This window comes from Arachis ipaensis, chromosome B10 (genome assembly GCF_000816755.2).
Source record: "Arachis ipaensis cultivar K30076 chromosome B10, Araip1.1, whole genome shotgun sequence".
NCBI classification, from domain to species: domain Eukaryota; kingdom Viridiplantae; phylum Streptophyta; class Magnoliopsida; order Fabales; family Fabaceae; genus Arachis; species Arachis ipaensis.
Window position 1 is genome coordinate 39441252 of NC_029794.2, and position 6468 is coordinate 39447719.

Here is a 6468-nt window from a genome sequence, read left to right on the forward strand (position 1 = left end):
AATATTACGAGTAAAAAAAAAACTGAATGAAACATGTAATTTTCTAACTGTAACAATAATATTTGAACTATTTTTTTTTATAGAAAAAGTTTACGGGCCAGCAACTTTATTAAATTTTGGCTAGCATATAACTAGCAAAAGAAAAATGAGTAATCCATACCATTGGATGAAATCTCACACCATTAAAAATATCATTGATAGCTACTTGATGGCTATAAATTACGAAAATTTCTGGCCCCCTAGCACTCCTCTATCACTTAATAACAGTTTGATTTTTTATCTCACTCTCTTATCATTCCACTTATCATATTCGTATCAACTCTACTTATTAATGATATTAATTATAATATCATATTTTTTACTATTAGTCATTCTTGTTTTCAATACTTAATATTCCTTTTATAATTTAATTTTTATATTTAAGAATACATTAAATATTAATAATAATAATAATAAGAATGAACGGCAATGATAATATACATTGAGTTAATTACACTTGATTCTTTGTTTCCTTTAAGGCATTTAATATCAATCAATGGAAATACAAAAAAAAATCATTAATTCTTTATTTCCGTTAAGGTATTTACTTCACTTGATTCTTTGTAATATATACCTTCCATTAATTTAATTATGATCATTCAAAAATCATGACTATAATACCATTGCAAGCAGAATAGTGTATAAGTCAAGAAATTTTACAAGAAGTCGCGTTTATCGTTGCAAATAGTATGGCATTTGAATTCGTTCTTAATACGGTACCTATGGTAAAAGGTGCTAATGAAGAATTTGAACAACAGACGGACTCACCCGACGAGGTTGTTGTCAGTCAACCAATTCTCGAGAATATGAAAAATCACACTAGCTTTGATGAGGTATGGTAATAAACTGATTTAATTTTTTTTGTGCTTTTATGTGTATTTATAATTATATTGTATACTAACTAAGTTCATACACATACACAACTAGAAAATTGATTAATACAGACAGATTTAGTCTTTATTACAGACAAATTTTTGGTTACCGACGGATTTTGTCCCTCTGTAAAAGCCCCGTCAAAAATTATTTACCGACGGATTTTTACCAGTTACCGGCGGATTTTCCTTCTGTAAATTCTCCATCCATTTCCCGCAGGCGACGAACTTTCCGACGGATTTTTCGTCTGTAATTATAGACAGATTTTCCGTCTGTAATTACAGACGGATTTCCGATGGATTTTTCACCTGTAATTACAGACGGATTTTCAGACGAATTTTCTGTCTGTAATTACAGACGAATTTTCCGACAGCTTTTCCGTCTGTAATTTGAACCTTGGAAAATCATCTCACACTCTGATTACAGACAGAAAATCCATCTATAAATCCGTCAGTAAGGTAAAATAGAATTTTTTTTTTTAATTTTTCATTGCAAAATGAATACTTTAGGTTTGTTTTCTAAATTTACTCCATCAAACACTGTAAATTGAAAAAAGAAAGCCAAAAATCACATAAATAAACATAATATTCATTACATGATACCTATAAAATTGGATGTTATTTTTCAACATCATTGGCTAATACCTCACTGTCTTAATAAAAAGATACAAAAAAAAAAAAAAAGATGACCATCCTAATGTTACATGAATGTCACAAATTACACTTAGCACTTAAAGATAGAATAATCTAAAATAATAGATAACTAAATTGCATCGGCAGCATCAAGCTTCACATTGAAAGTTAATCTTGACATCTCCTGACTGAAATAGAATCAAAACCCGAATTGGAATTGGAGTGAAATGTAATGCTTGAATAAAAATAAAGCATATTATTTAAAGCATTTTGCACTCCAGAAGTAGTCTCTTTTTGCATGCACAATTTTCTATAAAAGAATCAGTAAATAGAGAATCACATCTCTTCTTAGAAAGCAAGAACCATGAGCTTCTTAAAGGAGGAACTGTAGTAAAATTTGAAGACATAATACCTCCACATAGTAGCTGAATGCAAGCTTACTAAGTAGTAGCATTATCCAATATAAAGTATACCTGCCATAACAAAGTACAATCATATACTTTAATACCAAAATATACGAAGAGTTAAACGAAAACTCTCAATTGAACCATTATCAAATAGTGGTTGTATACTTTAATGTCCCATTATCACTACCAACTTCACTTCTCTATATTAAATGTACACATGACAAATTTTAAATATATATAAAAAATATATACATCCTATATAAGCTACTTCAGTTATAGGCAAAAGCAGACAATACCTGTCTGAAAATAAGGGATCGAGATCTCTTTCTTCTATGACTTCCTCAACTGCATCGAGGGTGGCTCTTGCCTACGTGAAAGATGAAATTGAATGATAGAATAACTAGCAAATGAAAGAATTGGCATTTGGATATCTTGACAGAAAGGAGAAGCGAAGCTGTCGGGATTACCACCTAGACAGTTTCAGACCTTCTCGACATCGCAAAGCAGTGGGTTCTGGCAGTGGTGTCACAGGTCTTGAAAAAGATAAAAAAGCAAATGTTGTCTATAAAAGAATTTCCATGGGGAATGTTACCATTAACTGCAAAGAGAGACATAGAGATCCCTTAGGTCTCTTTGCACTCAAACAAGATCTGAGAACAACCCTATTTTAAAAAAAATATCCAAACTCTATGACATTAAGCAAATATTAAAAAACCGAAAATTGACTTAAACTCTTCCTGAAATCATAAAATAAAACAAAAGGAAAGATAGTCAGTTGTACCTTTGTTCGAAGGCAGATTGACTTAAACTCTTCCTGAAAAAATTGAATGATAGCATTTAAAATTGGAACTTTTATCATGATAATAGGAACTTGTTACATGCTTAAATTAACTGTCTAGTCTATAATGGCATAGCTGGCATAATAACTAGAGCAGGAAATTATAAGCATACCTCTATGTTTTAATGCAACAAAGTGATGAGCTAAAAGGTTCAGAATTGCGAAAGAGTGAGAGTGAGAGGCATAATTGTAAGTTGTAACAGCAAAGAAAGAATTGATATGATGATGTGATACCTGAAGAAATAGACAATGAGAAAATTGTGTTTCAGTGTCAGTAAAAGTTGAGAAAGCTTGATTGAACTCCTACAGATGGAAAGAAAGAATAAGAGATTGTGATTGGGGATGGAAAAGAAGAGAGAGAGAGAGAGAGAGAGAGAGAGAGAGAGAGAGAGAGAGTATTATTTTTATAAAAAAAAACTTCTAGAAGTGAAAAGATAATAAACATTGCATTGGTGTATTGACGAGAGGCTTCTTGCCAGTAAAGAATTTTATAAGAATAATCACGTTGTAAGTATAGTTTCTAAACCAATAGAGAATCTTTTTGTACAAAAGTTTGGTTGTCACAAGTAACAAAACCTAATAAAATTTATAACCGAAGTATTTAAACCTCAGGTCGTCTCTCAAGGAATTACAGGGAGGTGTGATGTATTATTGGTTATGGAAAAAGGTATATTTTTGGATTTTTGAAATAGGGAACAAGTAATTTAAATGGCAAGAAAAATAAATTAATAATTATAAAGACTCTTGGTAAGGTATGAGAACTGAAAATTTCATCCTAGTTATCCTTATCAGGTGTGATGAGAATTGTTATTGCTCCCACTTAGTTAACCCTTACTAAATAAAGGAAAGTCAAGTGGACTAATCAACTTGATTCCTCAAATCCTAGTCAACTCCTATGGAAAGACTAGCTTTAGAGGGATCCAAATCAATCAGCAGTTTTCAATTCTCAATCAACTGCTGAGTTTGACAACTCAAGTGTCACCAATTACTCAACCAAAGCCAAAAGAGAAAAATCTAAATTATTTATATCATAAATAGAAGGAAACAATCTTAAATCTGAAATACCTCAAATTGCATTAAATAGAATATTCAAATCTAACATGGAGAGTTTATAAGCCAATTTGGCTAAATAAATAATTAACAAGTAAAAGCATTAGAATAAATAAAAGTAGAAGAGAACATAAAGTAAAGGAAAATTGAACCTGGATTGAAGAAATAACCATAAAGTAAAAGAGATCTTAATCCTAAAACCTAAGAGAGAGGAGAGAGCATCTCTCTCTCTAAAAACTACATCTAAAACCTAAAATTGTGAATTATGAATATTGTATCAATGAATGGATAGACTCCCTCACTTTATAGCCTCTAATATGTGTTTTCTGGGCCGAAAACTGGGTCAAAAATAGCCTAGAAATCGCTCTGGTACGTACAGGTTGCTGCACTGTCACGCGTGAGCGTCGTCCACGCGTTCGCGTGGGTTGGATTTTTGCCAGGTCACGCGTCCGCGTTATCCACGTGTGCGCGTCGCCTGGCTTCGAGAAAGTTATGGCAAATTATATATTGTTGCGAAGCCCCGGACGTTAGGTTTCTAACGCAACTGGAACTGCATCATTTGGACCTCTGTAGCTCAAGTTATGGTTGATTTAGTACCAAGAGGTCAGACTGGACAGCTTTAGCAGTTCCTTCAGTTTCTTGTATTCCTTCCACTTTTGCATGCTTCCTTTCCATCTTCTAAGCCATTCCTGCCCTATAATCTCTGAAAACACTTAAAACACATATCACGGCATCGAATGGTAATAAGATAGGATTAAAATTAGTAAAATTTAAGAGCAACGAAACATGTTTTCAATCATAGCACAAAATCGGAAAGGAAATTGTAAAACCATGCATTTTGTATGAATAAGTGTGCAAAGACTTGATAAAAACCACTCAATTGAGCACAAGATAAACCATAAAATAGTGGTTTATCATGTATTAACAAGGGAATGAAAATGGTGATGCAAAGAATTAGCATGAGTTTTGGGAAGATGAGAGCAAAAACACATACCTAGGTACTAACATTCAGTTTTTGCATAACCGCACGCCCCACCCAATTGATAATAGAATTCCATGAGCGCAACCAATGCAAAAGAATGCTAAAAAAAAAAACCTTGTCAATAAATAAAATCAAGGTTTAGACTCGCGCTTTACGCGAAAGTAACAACAACAACAACAACATCTTTTGTCCATATCATGAGATAAATTAAAAATATTTTTTCATAAATATTATAAATAGGTAAAATAAAATTCGATGGCATAAGAAAAGTAAACCTTTATCTTATTAATTAGAATAGTCTTCACAAATAAAGCAAAATAATCTTATTTGATGAAGTGTATGCTGCTGCTGACCACCCTCATTACACATGAAATGGTGTAAAATCAGAATCAACAGTAACATTAATCATCCACTACAATAAAACCATACAAATACTTAAGCAAGAAAGGAGCTATCATGAAAAAGTTTAGTTTTTTGTTCTCTTTTCTAAGCATCTAGTTTATTATCCTTAAAAAAGTGAAAAAAATTGGCACCAATAAGAACTTTTCATTTTGTGCTAACAGCTAACACTCACTATTAATAAACTCTTGTAACTAAGTTGCTCTTCTTAACATCGTTTACCTTGCTTCAATTTGACCATACTAGCATCAACAATTTGACCACTCCTTGACACCCATTTACTGGCTTCAATTTGACCATACTAGCATCACAAACAGGTATACTCCAGTTGCTCTTCTTAACATCATTTACCTTGCTGCGAGTATATGAATTTTCATAATATAATAACTGCTTAAGTTGTAAAACATCTCTACCCACCTCGTACTTTTGTGTGTCCATTCATCATCTGCATCTGCTTCATCACTAGAACTCCCCGCGAGAAAAAATCATCTTCACTCAGATCCAAAAGGCCATCATCCTCACTGCCAGTCTCTGTTACAAAAACCAAAAGAAGATGAATCGTACAGAGATACCAAATAATGCAACACAAATACAAACAACAACATGCAAAGTTTAGTGCTACACGTCCATGTTCCAACTTCAATTTGAATACTTGTGCACTTGAATTTTACTTAAATGAGCTTTATATATATAGATTGGTGAATCTCAAACTTGCTCTGCTGAAAATGTCAGTAAATGTGACAAAACTAGCACAGGTATTTCTATTCAAAATTCTGGAATTTCTTGCTTAATTGATAAAAATAATGTCCAATATAAATTACTTAATCTTCTCTTTGTTCCTCAAATTACTCAAAACTTATTAAGTGTGTCAAAATTACTCAAAACTTATTAATGGTGTCAAAACTCATCTAGCATGACTAGAGATTCTATTTGTAATCAGTTTACTGCACAAACACAAACTAAATTAAGAAATGAAAATACCGAATGCATAAATTATGTATATATAATTAAAAATTATTATTTAATTATATATAATTGAAAATCTAGATTGATTATAATAAGAAAAGGAACAAGAAGAAAAAGAACAAAAGATGTGGATCGGAGGAATACAAGAATGAAAAATAAAAGAGCACATCCCTGTTGACAAAAATAAAGAAAGGTGCATCACATTAAAACTAAATAAATAAAGAAAGGTGTACATGTTCATATATAGTCCAACAGTTATGCATAAGTAATAAATACTAAGCA

At 31.9% G+C, this 6468-nt stretch overlaps 1 long non-coding RNA gene across 1 annotated transcript; it reads right to left on the bottom strand.

Annotated features, from left to right (window-relative positions):
* On the bottom strand, positions 2244-3003 carry LOC107622253. The gene is made up of 3 exons (XR_001616147.2): positions 2903-3003; positions 2733-2765; positions 2244-2318 (listed from the first exon to the last, which is right to left on the bottom strand). It is a non-coding gene; the product is annotated as an uncharacterized LOC107622253 (long non-coding RNA).